The sequence below is a fragment of the Narcine bancroftii genome, chromosome 1 (assembly GCF_036971445.1).
Source record: "Narcine bancroftii isolate sNarBan1 chromosome 1, sNarBan1.hap1, whole genome shotgun sequence".
In the NCBI taxonomy this organism is placed as follows: domain Eukaryota; kingdom Metazoa; phylum Chordata; class Chondrichthyes; order Torpediniformes; family Narcinidae; genus Narcine; species Narcine bancroftii.
In genome coordinates, this window is record NC_091469.1 from 405,233,367 (window position 1) to 405,257,801 (window position 24,435).

The window sequence follows — 24,435 nt, forward strand, 5'->3', positions numbered from 1 at the left end:
ACTGGTGGCCTTGATTAATATCCCATTACTATGGCCTTTCCTCCAACTTTGGTGTATCAACTATCAACAACTGATTTCAAGGATAATTTCTATGCTGTTCATTTCAAGGTTTCCATTTCTGTTATCCTAAGAATTTGAATCAACAAGGCATAAAAGGCTATGGACCAAATGCAGGTAAATGGGATCAATATAAATCAGTACAATTTATATTTATGCATGTGAACATCGGCATAAACATGGAGGGCAAAGGCCTTTTTTCTTTGCTGAAAAGCCACAATGACTCTGAGCCTTCACTCCATCATCAGAAGTTGTGCCTCTATCTAACCTTACTGAAAGGAATCCCATTTCATTACCCCAATAACACCTCTCCTCAATCTTCATCCCTTCCCCTATCCTGGCCATCAATCTCTAACTCTCTCACCAATTTCACAACTCTTCAAACTTCCTGCTTTAGTCATCTCACTTTCTTTTTCTGATCTAATCATACTCCCAGTATATTGTTGTGGAGTTATAGAACTTTACAGCATGAAAACAGGCCCAACTACTGATACTGACCAAATTGTTTTGGCATGCTCATTCCATTTGCTTTGGTTTGGTCCATATTCCTCCAAAATTTGCCTGTCCATGTACTGTCAATACAATCCATTCCAAATGCACACTGCCCTTGTGTTAAATAAAAGCTGCCTTTTAGGTTCCTTTTAAATATTTCCCCTTATAGCTTAAATCTAATTTTAGATGATTATATCCTGGACAAGACAATAACTATTTATCTTATTTATTCCCCTCAGGATTTTATAAAATTCTTTAAGGTTCCCCCTCAGTCTCCTTCCCTCCAGAGAGATAAGTTCAAGTGCATCCATCTTATGAATCCTGTCTGCACTCTTTCCTGCTTAATGATACATTTGCTATTACTGGGTAATTAGAATTGCGCACAATACTCCAACTGTGGTCCCATCAACATCTGTAAAGTTGTAACATTGATATCCATTGCTTTCATTCATTGCTCTGACTAATAAAGGCAAGCATGTCAAACACCTTCTTCACCACCCTATCTGCATGTTACCACTTGCATGGAACTATGTACTTGTACCCCTAAATCTCTCTGTTCTATAACATTCACTGTATGATCCAGTCCTGTTTAAAACTATTAAAGTGCCACACTTCATACTTATCTAAGTTAATTTTTTTATTTACCATTCCTTGACCCACTTGTCCACATCATTTGAATCCTGTTGTAATATCAGATAACCCTCTTCACTAACCACTAAATCACCAATTTTGGTGTCATCTGCAAATTTCATGGCCATGGTAGCTACATTGTTGTGAACGGCATTAAAAGAGATGAATAAAAATAGTGGACTTCAACTGATCCCAGCAGCACACCATTGTTCTCAGGCCTCCAATTTAAATACACTGGACAACAAAGATTTTGCTCCCTGAACACTTTTATGCATTTGGGCTGCAGGTCACGAGAATCACCTTAAAAAATTCCTATCACATATTGTTTTGTAGATAAAAACCAATTTTTGTGATTTCCTGTCACATTTTAAGCCAACTAGTACAGTATATTGCCACAAAGCAAGCTGCTTTGGTCAGTCCAAGCATGCATGGACTCAGCTCAGGTGCTATGCAAATGTTGTTTTAGGCCTGGGTATGTTTAGTCAGGATAGATGCGGACAGGCTATAAAATGTGCTCACATATTCAGATACTATACATTACATTGATATAGATTGAGTGCATTTGATGTACATGTTCTTTAGGCATTGCATACTGAGTGTACTTAATAATGGCATTTATTGACCAAGAAGATTCAATACAGCAGAAAATTCTCATCAATGTCACAACAGATGTAATACATTCTGTTACATTGGTGGTGAGTAAATATTTAAGACTCAAAGATGCAGCATTATTGTCCTTATTAAGAAAGCATATGAGTTTAATAATAACATAAATTATGAAATTGGAATTAGGGAGGGGTCTTGCCCAAGACAATGTTATTTCAAAATGATCTTACACACTTTTTCAAAGGATAACCAGTTTTTAAGTAATTGGTCCTCTAAAGGGAACAAGAATATTGAAGATTGTTATGAACAGGGTCAATTGATGTTTTTTTCAACAATTAAGGAATAACTGGTAACACACTTTTCTGTTATTTCCAATTGAGAGGATACTTAAGAGAAAAATCAGCTTCAGCTATGTCATTACCTATTTCTTGTGATGTGGAAAATCTCATTTGAAAGGGCAATATTAAAAAAAATCATTTATACAATGTATCTTTTAATACAAACAGGAACCCCTAAACATGGAGTTTATAAATCTAAACAAATGTAGGAGATGGATTGAAATATAATTATGAATGAAGATGATCAGAGCTATGCTGCGAGTGTATGACTAATACTGTTAACGGAATGCATAGACTAGTTCAGTATAATTTTCTACATCATTTATACCTTACACCATAAAAATTGAATAGAATGAAATCAGATTTATTGGCTCAATGTTTTAGATGTGTAGAGGTGGGAACTTTCCTGCACTCAACATAGTCATGTCCCAAAGTAAGGCGGCTTTGGGTGGATTTAGGGAACATTTTGGAGCAGGTTACAAATGTTGTATTTCCACAAAATCCAGCTTTATTCCTATTGGGGAATATATAAGGGATGAGACCCAAATTAAAATAATCAATATATCAAAGAGAATTTGTTGAAATTGCATTAGCAGTGGCAAGAAAATGTATTGCAATTACTTGGAAATCAGACTCGTATCTGTGTATGGAAAGATGGAATGCGGAAATTCAGGGTTGTATTCCTTTAGAGAAAATTACATACAATTTGAGTATATTTGTGCAAATTTGATGCCCGTACATGCAAAGTTTAGGTATAAATATGTAGTCTTCTTCATTTCCCTTAAGCTCTGTATTGATCCTCTTTAAACTGACTATATAGAAGCTTGTTTAATGTCCTGTATTTTCGATTGTGCATCTCAGAGCAATCTTGACTTTTAAAAAAATTTTTACGTTATGTTTTAAATAATTTATTTTTGGGGTGGGAGTAGTGGGGGGAGGGTTAGGGAAGTTGTTTATAAATATAATGTAGTGTATTTTTTTGAATTTTATTGTTGTTGTATTAGCAAATTGCTAATGACGTGTGTGGAAAATTTGAATAAAATATTCAAAAAGGGAAGTATATGAGCTATAATTTGGTTTTTAAATTAGTGACCAAGACAAACCCTGGGCTCCTCATATTTGTTGTGAAACATGTGCAGTCAACCTGAGAGCTTGTGTAAGCATCATTATGTGATTAAACATGCCAAATTAAAAGAAAGGTAATTTAATATTTCTCCAGCTTCCTACTTGATATATCAAATCTGAAATTATATTGGTGTTCAGCTTGAAGTTGGCTATCAAAATCCCCAATTTATTTTCAGGAAACAAACCTTTTGATAAAAATTGTTGTCCTGTGATGTTGATCTTCTACTACCACCCTTTGACTCCTACCATCAAGCCAATTGACCAAGCCAATCATGGTCCCATGTCATCCTACTTTCTGGATTTGCAGGAACCTTGGCAAAGGTCTTGCATGTGTATAGGGGTATGGGTCTTATTTTCATTAATAATGCCTTATATATTTATAATACATTTGTGCCTGTTTAATTAATTCAATCAATTCACTAGTGTTGGTCGCTATGGACTTTTATCATAATTTCCAGACCACAAGTGTATTTGCACTGTTGCTATGTACTACATTTGACCCAAGAATTGCAGGACATTTTTTTTCCCCAGTTGCTAAATCATAAAGAAAGTGTAATTTCAAAAACAATAATGAAGTAGATAGGTGTTACATTTGATCAGATCAGATTTGGTGGGTTCACAGAGAAATAAGTCCGGACACAGGCTGAACAAAGGATGATCTTTTTTCCACGCATGGGGAAATCATAAAGGGGAAGACAAAAACAACACCTGGTACTAAAACAATGTAAGCATGCACATCAGATACAACAGTCTCTGATACCAGTGGCTGCCTATTCCTTTTCTCTCTCTCTCTCTCTCTCTCTCTCTCCTCTCTCTCTCTCTCTCTCTCTCTTTCTCTCTCTCTCTCTCTCTCTCTCTTTCTCTCTCTCTCTATTACACACATGTGCTAATATTCAGGGTAACTAGCACACTTTTACTAAACAGGGACTTCAACATGCACTCCCTGTTACCTGTTCCCATGGGGTATGGCTGAGTGCCCAGTATTCCCATACAATGCTACAGACCTGCTCTTAGTGTAGTGCACACATTACCAACGACTCCTCTAGCAATGTCCACAGTTCATGACCTGACATAGAGCACATTTGTAGTCAGGAGCAAAGAGGATGATCTGCATGTGGAGGGCTTTAAAAGTGCAGTAAGGTGGGGAGTTTGGCCCAGGTAATCACTTAGTAATTTAAAGGGGCCAATGGTCAGGTGTGCACTAATGGGCAGGCAGAGTCCAACCTTGACTGGCAGGTGATGCAACTTCCGACTAGGTTCCAGATGGAGATGCCATGCTATAATAGGCAGAAGTGAGATGTCCACAGTTTTATAAAAGCATACAACTGTATTTAATCAGCAGTTCAATTGCTTTTATCAATATTTCTCTGGTATTATTGTATTGAGGAAGTATATCTGGAAAATTCACCAGATGCAATCCAGGACACATTAAAAACTGTCTAAATGCTTACAGGTGTCTTCCAATTTAGGAACATAAATTAAATTGGATGACCCTCATTTTTTTTTTCAAATACTGTATTAGAACAGTAACCAGCAAAGGAAAAAATTCTGTTGTCAAAAAAGTAAAATGTAAGTTAGAATTTGATACTCATAAATTCCATAAACTTTTCAAATACAGGTAAACAACCATGTTATGGAGGGGTAGGGGTTGTGGTGTTCCCAGAAAAACTACCCTCATTGCGATTTTACTGAAAGGTCACATTGTCTGTGAGGGTGTCAGAAATGTGAATTGAAAAAAACTAAGACATAGATTCCTTGAGAACAATTTTTTATTCCATATATTTGATTTTTATTGGTCATGATTTGTGATTTCAGCAAGGATGAATTCCTATTACACAAACCGCTGTAATGTAGGCATCACCTGTATATTTAATGAGCACTGGATGTGTGCACTGCAAAAACATTTTTGGCATTCCATTTTATGCATTTTGCATATTTTTGTGACTATTTTAGCAGTGTAGGTATTAATAAATGTATCAAATGAACTGTCAAGAATGAACATTTTCTCAGAGAGCTAGCAATAGGTCTAGGAAGTACTCCAGCAAATGTTCACTTTTTAATGTGCATTTTATAGCATGTAACAACTGAATTCATTAAGTGATCCTCTCTACAAAGTAATAGAAACAAATGAACTGAAGAATGAAGTGTTATTGTAATTCTTTTATGTATTATAATTATCTGATTGTTTATTTGTTTAATTTAAACAGTATTTTCTTAGAGCAATAAAACCTTCTCATCTCTTGGAGAAAGCTTTGATGATTTCCCATAAGTTATTTGTGAAACAAATTAAAGATCAAAACAAATTCACTTTATTCTTTTACAAAATAAACCTCTTAATAATTCATCACACACACAATTCTGGCAAAGATTACTTGATTGCCTTAGTATCTTTCTAATTTCATTATAAATCATCATTTCCTAAGACAATGCAGTGAATGCTGCTTTTGTTCAGTTTAACTGAACTTACCAATGACCTTTGAAACTTTCTCAGATCCCCATGTTTATTTCAATTAGGTATTGTGCATCTATTCTTCTAAGACCTGGAACTGAAGATGACTTAATTTATTTCCCATTTTATGGTGGCTAATGTGGAAATTGCAGACTCTTTCACAGATGGGGCAGATGGGGTTTTTCAGGTGGTCTGCTCCTTACATGGTTTACACTACAATTCTCTGTATTCCCCATGCATGACACTGAGGATCTCAGTACCATCCTGAAGTTTCCTTCCTGCAATATGAGCGGTTTTGGCCATTGTTTCTTAGGAATCAGTGGAGAGTGCCCATGTCCTAGTAAAGCTTTGAAAGGGTTCTGACGAACATGCCATACGTGATAGTGCAGAAGATTTTCAGGACTTTGAAAATGAATGATAAATAAGTTTAAAACCACAAAATTCTTTTCCCCAAATCTACTCCAATGTATATGTTCTGCTGTAGCAGCTGTAATATAATGCTGCAGATTTTGCAGATCCAAAAAGTATGGGGAGTTGGGCCATGACCTTTCAACCCTCCTCTGTGGGATCCTACTGCACAATCGTTCCATCCGATAGCCCCACCTGTGTTTAAATTGCCTGTATGGTGCCAGTGGTGGTCTTTACATTGATGTCCTCAGAGGTCTGAATCCAAGATGGTGGCATTCTTGTTCAGCAGGCCAGACTTCAAGAAGCAAGGGCTAAAGGAAGAATTAAGATAGGAGGCTTTGCTACTTAGTTTTAACTCAAAAGCATTTCTCTCTATTTCTTAATTTCATTATGGATGCCCAATTTAGCATTCCCCTCAAAGCAGTGTAAAAGTTGAAAAGACCTGGTAATACAAATTTTTGACCCATTTTACCAAAATCACATTGCTCTTGGAGGTAAAGTAATAGAAAAACTGCAGTACTTCTCCCTAAAATATTTTACTCTTGCCTGTCATAGGAATGTCATCAGAGAATTAGAATATAGAACACTACAGCACAGTTCAGTCCCTTCAGCCCTCAAAGTTGACCCAACCCATATATTTTTGCGGAGGAGCTAGTGGAGTTGTTCAAATGAACCGGTACGGACTTGAAGGGCCGACATGGCCTGTTTCCGTGCTGTAAATGGTTATATGGTTATATATGGTTATAATTGCAAGTTCTGAGGCATCTAATTGTGGGAACACATTCACCCTGTCAAGAAGGAGAAGGCTCAAAGGGGTCTTGACAGAAAAGGAAGCCACAGCAGCAAACCAGGTTGTAGGCAGTTGGCGACTGACTTCAGGGAGCCAGCTATCAAGTCCAGGATTCATAAGGGTGCTGGTGGTGGGCAAGGCTCCTAAAGGGTTCTTGGAAATTGACAGCTTTCTAATGCCAGGAACCAGAGATCAAGGAGCTGCAAGCATGAGCTCACTGTTGGACCGGTGGTTGTGCAGCTACAGGGGCCCAGGAGTGATGTCTTTAGAGGAGGTGATGAGATCCATGTACATACAATATCATTTGTTTCTCTTTCTTGTGTTGATACTGGTGCTGCATTGCAATTGCTTCTTTTTAGTGTCTCTAAAGAGCAAGCAAAAAAATGAATTGTTTAGTTTGTGTAAATAACAATAAAAATAGTTTATATCCCTACAGTGAAATTCTTTCTCTCAAATCCTGGTTGTACTAATTCAGAAATGCTGGATACCTAATTGAACACATAGACTGTTTCAAAATAAACTTCCATTCATAGCTTATGTTTAGGATATGGCCAAGCAGTTAAACATGCATTTTGCTCACAAATACTTTAAAAAAAAAATTCATACTGCTTCTTGTTGGACTGACAGAAAAGGTTATGAAATCTTCTCATAAAAGTCTGTTTAATGTTGATAGCGTTATGTACAACAGCTGCAATGGGCAGATCAACACGATGGTTCAGTAATGCCTTGTGAAAAGAAGTCACTTCAAATTCAACAAGCCCTTTCCTGCTCCTGACATTCTTCCTCAAATCACACTTGCCTCATCACTGGTGAATACACTTCCTTCTAGAAAGCTGATATCAAGCAGATTAAGACATTGTTTCAGTGGATTCAGCAGTTTATACTTCAAGCTTATTGTGTTCCAGGAATGTAAAAATAGAATTTCACCTCTCCCATTTCAGTCTTAACGAGGTGGCTATGCTGCCTCCTTCCTTAGAATTGCTGATTCATCAATCAACACAGCCAGCTCTGGTGAAGATATTGCAGCTTATCAGTGATTTTCTTCACCATTTTAACATGTATAATTCAAAATAGAGTTTGTATAATTTTGTGTAAACGAATGACTGCCAGATCAAAATGATGCATCTGCTTTCTTACACATTAAGTATTTGGAACCTTATCTATTTATAAGCTTGAAAATCTACTTTTGAATTTAATATAATTTAGAAATGCAGCATGGTAACAGACCCTTGCTACCTAAATACACCTGTGACCACATTCAGTACATCTTTGGAATGTGGGAGAAAACTGAAACACTCGGAGGAAACCCACATGATCACAAGAGGATGTAGAAATTCCTTACAGACAGCAGCAGATTCGAACCCGGGTCGCTAGAACTGTAATAATGATGTAAAAACTGCAATGCTAACCATGTCATGTCAATACCTATAACAATGCACGTTTCTTTTTATCCAGTTCTATATCATTTGTGTTTTCTTTAATCTTCAATTTATATGTCACAAATCGTGCCCTGGAAACACAGTACTTCTTGATTTTTACCTGAGGCAAAGTTAGTTTCCTTCATTTTTTGACTAGCTTTCACTATGAAACATTTCCCATTATTATCAACATTGAATGTGCTTGTCTAAATATATTTTAAACTTTACAGTTGCCCCTATCTCTACCACTTGCTCTGTCAGTTCATTCCATAAACCCACCACCCACTGTGTGATGAAGCTGACCTTCAAGTTCCTTTTAATCAAGATAATGGAAGCAAAAACAGTGGAATTATTCAGATTTAAAGTTATTGTTTCACAGTGAAGGCCAAACTGCTATCATGTTTCTACTGCAGAGAGCATTACAAAATACTCCAGTTTTCATGCTCAGTGAACAATGTGACATTTATTATTAAAATATATAGAAAAAAATTCCAATGATTAATGGAAGACTTTGTTGAGGATTAAACAGCCTGGACCACCTTGGATTAGAACCGGAGAGTGATTGCAATGGAGATGGAGGAATTACATGCACAATTGATTTGTACGTTTTTAGATAGGCAAGTAGAATATTAACTCAAAAAATAACGTACTTATTATTGATGTTTGTCACTTCCTGATGGTGTTTACTAGAAGCATTAAAGTTAAGGAAGCCAAATTAGCCAAAATTCCATTCACTTGAAGCTGCATCCATTTCTGGACACAGTTGAGTCACATAGGCTTTGTAACATATTTGCCAGCTATAGTTTCAATGTTTTCATGCTGGTGCCCAACACACTCTTTATATTGAGGACAAGATTACCTCTCAGTAATTGGATAGTGACTCTTGGAAAGAATTTAGGTATGGAAAGCAAGCGCTAAGTGAAAAGAATCAATTAACAATGACAATTCTGCTTCAGTGAGCATTTGGCATGCTGGAACAATGGTTTGAAGAATTACTGGGAGTTAGATCTTAGCAGAGAAAATCTGGACCAGGTACAGTGTATAAGGATCTGAGTGTAGAAATGGACTAGAATCTACCCATTCCTAGGCATGCACGTTTTCTTTTCCTTGAGGATTACAACATATGTCTTCTGTAATTATGGACAGAACCAGAAGTCTACCTGGCATTCCAAAATTTAATACCAAAGCCTAAGCTGTCCTTTCGAGATAAATCTCTCCTAACCTTGCTGTTGTGCTGCTAATCATCCACACATCCGATACAAATTTACCAACCTCAATACCATTGAGGCACAAAGCATGGAAGTAGGCCCTTTGTACCACCATGTCCATCCTGGCTCATCTTTACTAGTCCACTTACCAGTACTTGGTCTGTAGTGATTTACATGCTTGTCGATGACCTTTTAAATGTTGTGATAGTATATGTCTTCTCAGGCAGTACATTCCAGATTGAATGTTCACCTTTCTGTGAACTTTCCTCAGATCCTCGCTTATCCTCCTGCTCTTTACTTTAAAACTATGACCTTTGGTTTTAGAAGTCATGTTATGGAGAAAGGTTTTTCACTATTCACCTCACCGGTGCCCTCTTGGAATTTGTATTCCTTGATCAGGTTTGTCATCGGCTACTGCCACACCAAGGAAAACAAACACAGCCTTTCCAGTTTCTCCTTAGAATGGAAATGTTCCATTAAAAGCAACATCCTGGTGAATCTCCTCTGCTCCCTTTCCTTGGCCTTCACATCCTTCCTATAAGCTGGTGACCAGAATTCCACATGATACTCTGGCTTTAACCTAACCAAGGTTTCATAAAATTATATCACAGCCTTTATGCTTTTATATTAGATGTCCCGTTTAATAAATTCTGCCTTCTTTACTACCTTATTTACCTTTTGGGATCCGTGGACTTGTATATCAGCCTAATGTTGCTTCTGTTCATGATATATAATCCTACCTTTTTTAGACTTTCCAAAATGTATCACCTTACACTTAGCAGGATTAAATTCCAAATGCCTTTACTCTGCCAAATTCACCGGATGATCAATATCGTTCAACACCACCATTTTTTGTGTAATCTAAATTTAATAATCATACCTCTTACATTTATTTCCACATAATTAATACATATGGGAAACAGCAAGAGTCCTAACAGTTAGGAGATTACAACTCCCAACACCATTGATGTTGAACTAATTCTCATTGCATTGTGATTGAGATGGATTCCAATAGTCTGCCTGTCACCATAGACCCTGGTAAAATTGAAATGTAATGATATCATGAAGAAATTTTGTCACATAAGACACATAGGAAGAGAATTTCAGTTGTTGGAGGCCAATCATCTCAGCTCCAGGCTATTGCTGCTGTAGTTCATGAGGACAATGCCCAAGGTACAACCATTTTCAGCTGCTTCAATAATGATCTTCCCTCTGAAGTGAACTCAGAGCTAGGGATGTTTGTTAATAATGGAATAGTGTTAATTTGATTCTCGGTTGCACAGGGAATGAAACAATTTGTGTCTGCTTGCAAGGTCTGGCAATATTCCAATTTAACCTCTTTAGTGGCATGTTATCCTCATGCCATTAAATTTCCAAGTAATTATCTTTTCCAACAAGGCAGAATCTAACTAAATCCTCTTGATATTTCATTAGATTGCCAATGTCAGTGTCAGGCATTATTGCTGTTGAAAAGACATTTAACTGCATTATCCATATGAATCATTTACAATGGAACAGGTGTGGTGATACAATTGTGATGATGTTATGCCATTGGTACTGTATCTCTGTGTATGGTTGGCTCACCTCCTCTCTGTAACTCATCCCCCTGGAATTCCCCAATAAAGGCAATTACACCCAAGGCCCTCCATCATTGTGAATCCTGGCATCCGGCCAGCAACAGGAGCGTGTGTTCAGTCTCATGGTAATAAAAGCATGACACCAGTCTTTTGGTGTTATTGCTAGCATATCAATTTTATTATCATAAAGTTTTTTTTACCACAATGGACAAGTTGCTGAGGTCAGACAAGCTAAACATTGATGCACAATTGCCCAAATCCCAGACCGATTTGAGCTCTGGCAACTCTGTTTTAACGACTTTCTGCACACCTCTGCTCAAGTCATGTGGTCCGATGACAACAAGCTACACCTGCTATGATTGCGAGTCAGCCACCATGCCGACACAATCATCAGGAGCTGCACGACGTATGAGGAGGCCATGAACAAGCTCCAAAGCCAGTACAGGCCTAGGACGAACTCAGAATACGCCAGACATCTCCAGGCCACTCACAGCAACAACCCGGTGAGCCCTTTGAGTCCTACTCGAACTTGGGAGAGCTTGATGGATGTTACTGCTGAGGTCTATACAGATGAGGTCATTTGGGACATCTGCGTAGCAGGGATTCGATCGGACTTTTTCCACCAGTGACTGCTGGAACTGGATGAACTCACCTTGCAGAGGGTCTTCGAGGTGTCCAAAACATTGAATATAGCCCTCTGTAACATGGATTCGTTCTCTTCTGACAATGTGATTGCCTTATGGGGAATGTGGGTGCCGCCATCTTGGGACATGGTGTCCCAGGGTGCCTCCATGCAGGGGCACTCTGACTTCACTTTCGCCGCAGCCGAGCACCCAAGTGTTACTTCTGCAGCCAACAGAAACATCCTTGGAAGCGTTGCCCAGACAAGTAAGTGGTGCACTCAGGATGTCGGAAGAAGGGTCACTATGCCAAAGTCAGTAAGTCCAGACCTTCTCTCTCTAGCAGTGCAGCGTGCAGGCATGCGGGCAGTTGCCATCTTAGCCAACATCACTTCTGGCGCTACTTCCGCCCCGAGCAACAGCACCGCATTCACACCATGGAGGCTGTCATCTTATCAGCCTGGGTTGGGGGCACCATTTTACTGGCCTAAATCAGACAATGACTTCAGTAATGATTGGGTACTGGCATTAATTGTACTCAACCAGGATAGCCCCCACCAGCTCACCTGTTCAATGATGGAGGTCGAGGTAAATGGTAATCTAGCTAACTCTCTATTTGATAGCAGGAGCACAGAGAGCTTTCTACATCCCAATACCATGTGGGACTATTCTCTCGTCAGCGAGTTGTAAGATCTCCATGACCTCCAGGTCCAAGTCAACAGAGATTTGGTGACACTAACCGTACATGGCACAACCTATGAAAACATTAAACTGTTAGTAATGCCACAGGTCTGCATGCCTGTGATACTTGAGTTGGACTTCTAGTGCCATCTCAAGAGTGTCACTATGGAGTTCAACAGGCCTCAACCCCCATCATAGTCCACAGCCACCTGTTTTTAAACCACCCACCCTCCCTGCGGCATGTGACTGAGCAGCATACCACGATTCACCCACCACGTCTGGCCTGTAGGGTGTCAACCCTCTGGATACACTCCCCCCCATCCCTGTTCACCAATCTCACCCCCAACAGTAAGCCAGTTTCTACTAAGAGCAGATGATACAGCACAGGGGACAGGACATTCATTAGCTCAGAGGTTCAACAGCTCTTGGCCGAGTGGATCATTGAACTGGAGAGCCCAAGTCATGTTGGTAAAAAATGGGGAAAAAAAATTGCCAAACCATCATCCATTTCATGCAGCTGGATGCACACCCCCTTCCCTGCATTTCTGCCATGGTGAACCTGATCACCCAATGCCAGATTTTCTCCACCATAGATTTAAAAATGGCATACTATCAGCTCCATATCTGTCTGGAGGACCACATGTACACTGCATTCAAGGCACACAGCTGCCTTTACCACTTCCTTTGGGTCTACTTTGGAGTCACCACCAGTGTATCCGTCTTTCAGAGTGAAATTGACTAGATGATGGACCAGGACGGGCTCAAGGCCATGTTCCCTCATTTGGAAAATGTCACCATCTGTGGCCATGACCATGACGTAAACTTAGAAAAATTCCTCCAAATTGCCAAGGCACTCAATCTCACTTATATTAAAAATAAATGTGCATTCCACACATCACGCCTGGTCATCCTTGGTTGCATCATGAAACATGGTGTTATTGGTCCTGACCCTGACCAAATATGTTCCCTGAAGGAGCTCCCATTCCCCCACAGCCAAAAGGCCCTGAAGAGGTGCCTGGATTTGTTTTCATGCCAAATTACATGACAAAGCCGGGCCCCTGCTAAAACCACTTTCTTCCTCCTGTCAGCAGAAGCACAGGCACCCTTCTGCCGCATCAAAGGAGATTTCACCCCTTTCTAGATGGAGAGCAATGCTTCCAACTTTTCCCTAGCTGCCACTCTTAACCAAGCGGGCAGACCTGTGGCGTATTTCTCCCACCCCATCCATGGCCCTGAAGTCCACCACTCCTCCATCGAGATGGAGGCCCAGGCCATCTTTAAGGCAGTGCAACCCTGGAGGCACTATATGGCTGGCAAATGATTTATCCTGCAAACTAACCAGTTGCTTTTATGTTTAACAAGCAGTGGGGTTGATGCATGGTCAATTGCACAAAGACTGAAGTTATTGGAACGTTCTTTTATTAAAGAACGTGGCTTTTATTAACAAGAGATGGACAGCATTCCTTTTGTTGCTGGCTCTCCCTTACCCAGACTCAAATTGGAGGTAGGCTTGTGGCATAACAACCTTTATGGGGGAGAAAGGGAAGGAGTCATGAGCCGGCCATTGAGACCAGGGTCAACCAGAAAAGGTCATGTCGTTTACATATTGTTACGAGCCCAAAGGACCCCAAAACCCAGCAGCAATAGACAATCACCAAGACAAGTTTTTAAAACAAAAGTTATTTTTAATCAACATCAAACGTGAAAATAGAATCAAACTTTAACTTATCTCTATACTTAACTAACCTAAGTTAACCCCCTCCTAATTCTAAGCGCGTGTATGTAATGTGTATGGAAATTTAAGAAAAGTTCTTTGGTTCACAGTTCAATCTCACTTCTCCTTCTTCCAAGTTTTCTGAGTGCAGGCAATTCTTACACTGTGCACAGAATTTAACATGTATAAAGTTCACCAGGCTTTGGTGCTCAGAAGGTAAATGTTTACCGCTCAAGAGGTTCTTGTAGGGTTTGCAGAGAAAGATTTGTTGTTCCAGGATTTCCACAACTGAGGTACCTCAATGTCTCGCTGATGAAACTTGCCTCATCAGGGTTTTCCAGATGGTAACCTCTTTCTTTCAGGCCACACAGCATCCCTTTTGTTCCTCTTATTCCAAGAGAAACATCAGACAGATAGTACTTCCAGCCATCCACTGCTCTGGAACTTTCTGTTTCCAACCAGCTTCTTGACTTACTGTTCAGCTGTTTTTCAGTGTCACACACACTAGCTGAGAGAGCTTGTTAATTTGTCTCTCTGTCTCTTCAACTGCCAACTGCCAGAAAGCCCATGTGACTGTCTCACGTGCAAAACCCCCACCTTCTTCAACAAACAACAGGAATTTATTCTCCTTGGTCAAGATGTTGTCTTAGATAAACAAAACCCAAGAGTGACCTTTCTGTGAGCACTTTGCAGAAAGGTACTTGTAGCCAGTTTGTCTCCTCCAAAACAATGGTCTTTTCATTTAATGATGTCATTTCAATTAGCACCTACTTGTGAAATGTGCATCACATTCTCCAGAGATCCTGCAATGTAATTGAATATGAATCAGTCTTTCAAATAAGATCTGTTTTAAAGTGCGAGTATGTATGTAACCTTACTCTAAATCTTACCAAAATTCTCCCAAATATTTATCCATTACAATATGTAATAGTGGATTCATCACATTCACCCCCTCTTTTTAAAATAAGTCCCACGGGGAGGTGCGTGGTGTGGTCAGCTGACCTCATAAGTTCACTGTTCGGCGGTCTCCTATGGCATTGTGACTGGCATGTCACCGTTCGGGTGACCGTGGTGGTCTCTGTCGGCTCTAGCTGATCCATCTTGGTTAGCTCAGGTGGGGTACATGGTTGAGCCAGGAGGATGGGTGTGTGAGTGTCAATTGTCTTGTTGGCAGGGATGGTGGGGATAGGGAAATGAGGCCCTGGAGAGCTGGGGCAAAGCATACCTGTCAGCTGTTTGGGGGGGCGGGGTCCAGAAGCTCCTGCGTGTGCCAGGTCCTGCTTATATATGCTGTGGCTTTGCGTCCGACTGGGAATGCCATGTAGGCGTACTATGGGTGGGAGAAGCAATTGTGCAGTGTCTGAAATGGTGCACAAGTGCACCTGTGCACTGGTACAAGTCCCCCGAGACAGGACATCTGAGGGCTCATTGAGATTTCTGGGCTGGTACAGTATGTTGTAATTATAGGTGGAGAGCTTAATTCTCCATCTCAGGATTTTATCATTTTTGATTTTATCCCACTGCTGATTGTGAAACATGAAGGCGACTGCCCATTGGTCAGTCAACAGGGTAAAATGCTTACCAGCGAGATAATGTCTCCAGTGCCATGCTACTTCAACAATAGCCTGGGCCTCTTTCTCAATGGAGGAGAACAAGATCTCAGGACCTTGGAGGGTGTGCGAAAAGAAGGCCACATGCCTGCCTGCCTGGTTAAGTATAGCGACCGGAGCAAAGTCCGATACATCACTTTCCACTTGTAACGGGATGGACTCGTCTACTGCGTGCATTGTGGCCTTTGCAATGTCGGCTTTGATACGGTTGAATGCCTCAAGGGCTTCTGCTGACAGGGGGAAAATGGTGGCCCTGATGAGGGGGTTGGGCCTTCTCTGCATAGTTGGGGACCCACTGAGTATAATAAGAGAAAAGCCCCAAGCACCTCTTCAGGGCCTTGAGGCAGTGGGGGAGTGGGGTTCATCCTTCATGAGCGACGAGCTGTGTCAATATTTGCTGTCCAAGCTGGACCACCAGCTATAACCCCAAAGGGAATGGCCAGGTGGAGTCAGAGAACAGCACGGACTGGAAGTTCATGCAGTCAAGTCGGGGCTGATGACTCCATTCTCTACAACAGAACCTAGTATAGCCAGGCAACATGTGCTGAAGACACATTTTCCTGTGCTATACATCAGGTTGAGGCATTTCGCGGTGTGAAGGAAATTTTGGAGATTCCATTCATGGTCCTGCTGATCATGGCCACAGATGGTGACATTGAGGTATGGGAAAGTGGCCCACAGACCATGTTCGTCCACCATCCAATCCATCTCCCTTTGAAAGACAAACACCTCATTTGTGTCCCCAAAAGGGGCTCTCAGGAAGTGGTACAGACGTCCATCCACCTGAAAGGCGGTATACTGGGGGTCTTTGGGGCTGATGGGGATCTGGTGATATGCAGACTTAAGGTCTATGGTTGAGAACACCCTGAATTGTGTGATCTGGTTCACCACATCAACTATGCAGGGCAAGGGGTATGCATCTTGCCTGTTTATGGTCTGGGAATAATTTATGACCATCCAGTGTTTCTTCCCACTCTTCACCACCACTACGTGGGCTTTCCAGGGGCTCGTACCCTGCTCTATCACCCCCTCAGTGAGGAGGAATCTCACCTCTGACTTCATAAATACCCTGTCCCTGGCGCTATATCGCCGACTTTTAAGTGGCAATGGGCTTACAGTCAGGGATGAGATTGGCGAACAGGAGTGGGTGGAATCCAAAGTGTGAAGAGGCCACATGTCAGATGTGGTGATTGGGTTTAGGGCTGCCTGTTGGCCGCGTGGTGAGGGGAGGGCAGGTGGTTTAAAAACTGCTCGTTACAGACCGTGAGGAGAGGGTGGAGATCATTGTACTCCATGGAGACACTTTAAATTGCATTGCAAGTCTCATCCTATTCATCCTAGTAGGATAGGTCCACAGAGCTGTGGCAGTACTAGGAACCTAAATTATAGTAGACCATTCCCTGGACAGTGTTACTGTACAACTGCCACAAACATTTGCAGAGTGGGATTGGGATGCTAGAGAGACACTGTGTTTTGCGGGCTTGACCTCAAAGGAGAGGTGCTGTACAATGTTTGGGTTAATGAAGCTCTCAGTGCTTCCACTGTCAAATAGGCAAGCAGCAGGGTGGGCTGTTTACCTGGACATCCATCATGGTCCTGGAGAGTTGATGTGGTCTGCGTTGATTCAGGGTTACCGATGCCAGTGTCATTTCATCATCCAAAGAGATTGTTGGCTGCCAGCAGTCCTGTAAGATGATGGTCAAGATAGCAGCCCCCATGGCACATATGTGGCCCCATTGTCATTCACCGGAAGAGAAGAGGGAGAAGGCGGAAGTGTCTTTGTTGCGGTCGGTGATCTCCATGGTGTGCATCCACGGATGTCCCAGCTCCCCAGAAGTGACAGCGGAAGTGACTGCATCAACAATGGCTGTGCTGCTGTGGTTCAGGGTTTGCTTAGACTTACAGACCTTTGCAAAGTGTCCCTTCTTCCCACAGTTGGAGCAGATGGTCTCCTTGGCAGGGCATCATTTCCTTGGATGCTTGCCCTGCCCACAGAAATAGCATGTCAGATGGTTGCTAAGGATAGCAGAGGTCAGGTCAGGACAGGAGGGGGCTTGCAATTGTGCCTCCCAAGATGGTGGTGCACCTGTTCCCCATGAGGCAGCCATGTGCTCGCTGGAAAATGATTCACCGTTGTGGATGGCTACTTCCAGAGTGCTTGCTAGTTTGATGGTTTGAGGTAGGCTCATTTGTTTCTGTTCGAGTAGCCTTTGCCTCACCTAGTTGGATCAGAGGTGTCTCTGATCAGCAGCTGCGTGTGCTGTTCTGCACTCACAGCTTGGCAGTTACAGTCCTTTGCAAGCTCCTGCAGGACCCTGACAAAGCCATTGAAGATTTCCCTGGGTCACTGCCTGTGCAAATGGGGTATGTTCCATGCATAGACCTCGTTCACCTGTACCTTGTACTAGTTTTTTAGGATGTCCATGGTGTTTATATATATTTGGTAGTCCTGGACCATCCAGTAGACTCGATGCCCAATGTATGAAAATAGCAGATGGAGCTTGTCTTCATCGTCCTGGGTCGTGGCTGCAGAGGCTACGAGAAATCTTTCGAAGCAGCAGCACCAGAGTACAAATTTGTCGGCTGCTTTGGGTTTTCTCAGGTTGATTTTTATGCGGTCCAACTTCAAGTATTTGTCCATGATCAAGGAAAACAAAATCTTGCTAATAAAATTGATGCATGATCAGTTGCACAAAGACTGAAGTTATTGGAACTGAAGCCTTTATTTAGCTAGAGATGGACGGCATCCCTTGTGTTGCTGGCTCACACTGACTTGGACTCGAACTAGGGGCAGGCTTGTGGCATGATAGCCTTTATGGGGAGAAATGGGAGGAGTCATGAGTTGGGCAGTGAGAGCAGGATCAAACAGAAAAGGTCATGTTATTTACATATACAATAGTGGTTTTACCACAGGGGTAAAATCAAAAACAATAAAATTCTGAGATGGAGAATAGAACTCTCTACCTGTTACTATGACATCTTGTACTGGCCTGGGAAACTCACCGAGCCTTCAGATGCCCTGATCCGGGGGAAGTTCACCAGTTTGCAGTCCAACTGACTCCAACCACTCCATGATGACCTCTGTCACCCAGGGGTCACCAGGCTTTTTTACTTCATCAAAGCCAGAAACCGTCCCTGTTCCATCGATGATGTCAGGATGCTGTACAGAAACTGTTGGATCTGTGCTGAGTGGAAGCCATGCTTCTACAAGCCCGATAAGTCACACCTGATCAAGGCCACCCATCCCTTTGAACGCCTGACCATGGATTTCAAGGGGCCTCTGCCCTCCTCCAACCGAAACCTGTACTTGCTCAATGTCGTTGATGAGTATTCCCGATTCCCTTTTGCCATTCCCTGCCAGGAGATGATTACGGCCACAACATCTTTACCCTATTTGGATACCCAAGCTACCTCCACAGCGATGGGGGTCCTCATTCATGAGTGACGAGTTGTATCAGTACCTTTAGGCACAGGACATCACCACCAGTAGAACCACCAGCTAAACCCTTGGGGAATGGCCAGATGGAACAGGAGAATGCCAGCGTTTGGAAGTCAGTTCCCCTAGCCTTGAAATCAAAGAGCCTACCCATCTCCCATTGGCAGGAGGTGTTCCCCCGAGATGATACATGTGAATAGATCCCTCCTGTGTACGGCCACCAACACCATGCCACATGAACAAATGTTTTTCTTCCCCAGGAAGTCCAAGTTAGTGACCATGTTACCATCCTGGTTTACATCCCCAGGACCAGTCCTGTTCTGGAAGCATGTGCACAGCCATAAGACTGACCCACTGGTCAAGAAAATCCACCTCCTTCATGCCAACCCCCAATACACCTATGTGGCATACCCGGATGGGCACGAAGACACCATCTATGTCCGGGACCTGGCGTGCATAGGAGATCCTGAGACCACCACCCACCCAGTAAGACTTACCACCACTATTAACCACTACATACCCGGGCACCCTACCCTGACCCAGGCACCAGCTGCTCTGACCACCATGGCTGACCCCTAGCACCCTGCCCTGATCCTTGCCCCACATGCCTCTCCACAGTCACCGGGTACGCCAACTGTCGATATGCTCCAAAATGACCAGGAACCAGCAGACGTGCCACCGCTGGCACCACAGCAGTCAATGAGACACAGAAGACCACTGGATCAGCTGAACTTGGGCACTGAACCCACTCCACCCCACTGGACTTTCTTTTAAAAGAGGGGGTGAATATGGTGATACCACTGTGAGGCTGTTATCTATCCTATTGGTACTTTATGTCTGTGTATAGCTGACCCACCTCCTCCCTGTAACTCCTCCTCCTGGAATTCCCCAATAAAGGTGATTACGCCCAAGTCCCTCCCTCACTATGAATCCTGGAATCGGGCCAGCAATAGGAGCATGTGTCTAGTCATATGGTAATAAAAGCCTGTCATCGAGTAATACCAGTCTTTTGGTGTTATTGATAGTGTATCCACAGGTCAGGGAATAGATAGTTTTGAGGGCTGACTCAATTTCAGCCTCCCCGAAACTCATCAACTTCTTCAAGGTACAAATCCGGAATGACTGAATGTAGATCCAGCAACACACAGGAGCTCACATCATCCTGCCTTCTCATTCAACACCCCATAGTAGACAGCTTTAAATTCCTCGGTGTAAAAATCTCCACCCGTATTGATGCAATAGCCAATATTGTGTATCAGCACCTTTATTTCATCAGAAGCCTGAGGGAATTTGTCACAACATCTGCATCCCATATCTTGTCAGGGTGCATGACTATGTGGCAGGGGAACTACTCTGTCCCAGACCACAAGAAAGTACAGAGGGATTTTGAACATGCATCATGACATCAAACATAACACCACTCTCTCCACATTGACTGCATCTGTAACTCCCCCTGCTTTGGGAAATATTGAAAGGCTCATCCTGCACCAGTTATACTCTTTCAACCCTAATCCTTTCAGGATAATGATTCTTGATCTTAGGATCATGAACCACCAGATTACACATATATATATATATTTATATATATATATATAAATACATACACATACACATTTAAATATTTTAAAAAATCTTTCCCTCCCTCCATTCCCCCCTCCACCCACCCATCCATCCAACCCTCAGAATATACCAAAAGATTTAAAAAAAGAAAGTTTGGAGAATGTAAAAAAAATAAAATCTCAATACTAATAATAATGGAGCTGGGGGTAACCAATAGGATGGCCTTTCAGAGAGTCCTTCAAATTTTCAAACCAACATATTGTAAGTATGGGCTCCATATTTTCAAAAAAAATTGATATTTATTACATAAATTATGTTTTCTCAAGTGGAATACAACTACACAATTCATCATGCATCTCTCCATCCTTAAATCTGAATCTAATTTCCAAGTAATGACTATGCATTTCCTAGAAACAGCTAAAGCAAGTCGTAAAAATTCAGTTTGTTACATAGTTAACCTTAATTTAGGTCTAATCACTTTAATATTACCCAACAAAAATAACATCTGATCCTGTGGGAGTTTAACCCCTAATTTTCCTCAAAAAAAATTTCTCCCTCTAACCAAAAAGGTTTTAATCTAGTACACAGCTCATTGATAGCTGGGGGGGGGGGGGGGGGTGGTGGGGGAGAGATTGAATTCGAGAGTCAAGAGGTCAATTGCAAATCTACAAATCTCTGGTAAGAACATACTTAGGGAATTGTGTTCAGTTCTGTTCACCTCATTACAGGAAGGATGTAGAAGCTATGGAGAGGGTGCAAAGATTTACCAGGATGTTGCCTGGATTGGAAAATAAGTCTCATGAGCCAAGGTTAGCAGAACTTGGACTTTTCTCTTTGGAATGAAAGTGAAGAAGAATGAGAGGAGGCTTACATAAGATTCTAAGAGGCATGAATAAGGTGGACAGCCAACACCTTTTCCCCATGACAGGCAGAGCAAATACCAGAGGTTATCTGTACAAAGTGAAGGGAAGAATGCTCAGGGGAGACCTCAGCAGTAAGATTTTTTACATTGAGAGTTGTGGACTCTTGGAATGCCTTACCAGGGATGGTGGTGGAGGCTGAAACATTAGGGGCATTTAAGAAAATCTTAGACAGTCACGTGGATGAAAGTAAAGTAGAGGGTTATGGGTATGGAGGGTTTAGTACTTTTTTGGTTGAAATAGATAGGTCAGCACAACATCAAGGGTTGAAGGGTCTGATGGAATTTCATCAATAGAGATTATTAATGTTGTCAACATACCAATCTTAATTTACACAAATTTAAGTATATGTTCTAAGATATATTTTAGATATTATTGCCCTTTCATCCTATTGTTTCTCCTGGTCCTCTGGTTATTGGATTGGTTCATTCCAATTTATCTCATGTCAACTGAATCATACTTGATCTGCTTCTTGGTACCTATCAATATCTTTCTTCATTCTTTTTCTTTATTAACTACTTTAAGTTCCAATATACTCTGATTTTCATCATGAGACCTCAAACTGGAGAGAATAGAACAAAAAAATTGATTTCCTGCAGTGGACTGAAATTTGTAATGTATGATAATTGTCTTTTCTTTTTAAAAAAAATATTTTTATTGTTTTTAATAAAGAACTTGAACAAACTGAAGAGGTTCAATTCAATAAGATGATATGGACAGCTACACAAAGTAAATAAGGCATTCCATAAAACACCAACATACATAAATTGTAAATCATATTCATAATTCATATTATAAATAATATATACCTTTTGTGAAAAAAACCTCTAATTATACAAAAAAGAAGAAAATAGTAAATGAGAAACACTCAAACCCTTTGCTTAACCGCATTGCCAAATGTGATAAAAGTTTAGTATTAAAAGAAAAAAACGAAGGTAGAAAAAAAAATAAAGAACGTGGAAAAAATACAAGTCAGACAATTTAATTAAATTGGAGTGAAATTATAAAGTAAGTTAGTGTGTCATAAATTATCCCATGTTTTCTGGTATCCTATATCTGAATCATTAATTGAAAAATGAATCTTTTGTTCATATTCAAATAGGATATGATGTCACACAACCACTGATCATGAGGAGGTGGGGAAGCATCCTTCCACTTAAGTGAAATAGCATGACTCTGAACCAGAGACAAAGAATGATCATTCCCTCCCATTGGTGTTAAATCTATATTTTTTAAAAAATTTGATAAAGGATGGAAAACCTCCCTCCAGTATTTTTCTAGACTAGGACAAGTCCAGAACATATAAATTAATGACTCTTCTCCACTGTTATACCTGTCTCACATATCAGAATAAAGGTGAGACAATTTAGCCTTAGGCAACTGTGCTCGCTGTGCCAATTTGAATTGTAATAGACAATGGTGAGCACTTAACGAAGAGCTAAGAATTGTGTCCCAATCCACACCCAATGTAGTCAAATTTAAATCCTGCTCCCATGCATTTTTGATTTTAAGTAATGAAGTCTGATTTAATTTATCATAAATAGTAGATATTAAACCTTTATGAGATTGTATTGATGAAATAGCCACAAATATTACCTTTTGCAAGATAGATTCATCTGTCTGATTTGATCATACTAAGAAATCTTGGGGACATTCAATTGATCTAAAAAAAAATCATCAAATTAACATCATTCGTGCATTCAGAAGTATATAGTTTGGTGTAGAATCTTTTAAATGTATAAGTTATCTCCAAATTATCTGAAGTCATAGTACTATTATCTTTATGAACTTTAATGATGTGGCATTTGGTGGCAAAAAAACATATCAGTTTCACCAGGAATGCAAAATTGACTTTTAGATTTCATAAGTTGGCATTCAGCTGGGTATAGTAAGAGAAGATCAAATTTAGTTTTATGCTCAATCTGTTTTTCTTGTGAACATCTGAGTTTTTAGTTTGAGCGAATTGTTGATCTAACTGTTTAATTTGTTTAATTAACAGATCTTTCTTTATTAGTCTTCCTTTTCTTATTAACAGTATATGAAATAATTTGCACTCTAAGGAAAGGATTCAAGCCATCTCTTATAACTAAACTAGAAATATCCAAAGAGAGATTAATATTAAAAAAGAAAACTATCTGTTCTTCCATACATTTAACAAAGTCCATATCTGAATTAAAGTACAAATATCTTTTTTATCTTGAGGAAAATTAGGAAGATTCAGTGACATTGTAACAGGAATATGGTCAGATATTAAAATACTGTGGTATTCACAACAATGAGTTAATTAAATGATTATCAATTGAAAAAAAATCAATATGTGTGTAAGTGAAATGAACAGGGGAAAAGAATATTCTCTATTGGCATGATAAAAGTATAGCTAAATATCTGAAATGTCATAATCCAATAAAAATGTGTGTATTAATAGGGCAGATTTGTTTAATGTAACCGTGTTAGAAAAAAAAAATCAGCATATGGTTCAACCAACATTTGAAATCCTCGTATAGAATAAATGAGTATAAACTTAAATCAGGCAAAGAAATGTTTTAAAAAGTTTTCAAATAACCCAGATCATCAACATTGGGAGCACAAGCATTTGCAAAAGCCATCATTTTATTTTTTAATTTCCCTGAAACAATAACAAAATGACCATTATAATCCAAAACAACATTATGTATACTAAAAGGAATATAAAGATTAATCAGAATCAATACCCCTCTAGATTCAGCTTGAAAGGATTATATTGCTGCCCCTTCCACCATGACATCAGGCATGAAACATCACTGCCACTGTCTCCTG

At 40.5% G+C, this 24,435-nt stretch overlaps 2 long non-coding RNA genes across 2 annotated transcripts in view; one reads left to right on the forward strand and one right to left on the reverse strand.

Annotated features, from left to right (window-relative positions):
• LOC138751504 (uncharacterized) overlaps positions 1-24,435 on the forward strand; it is a 93,955-nt gene that overhangs the window by 65,974 nt on the left and 3,546 nt on the right. The window lies entirely within an intron of this gene.
• Positions 5,535-24,435, reverse strand: LOC138751503 (uncharacterized). Its single transcript, XR_011349994.1, has 3 exons — positions 24,351-24,435; positions 23,236-23,302; positions 5,535-7,259 (listed from the first exon to the last, which is right to left on the reverse strand). It is a non-coding gene; the product is annotated as an uncharacterized lncRNA (long non-coding RNA).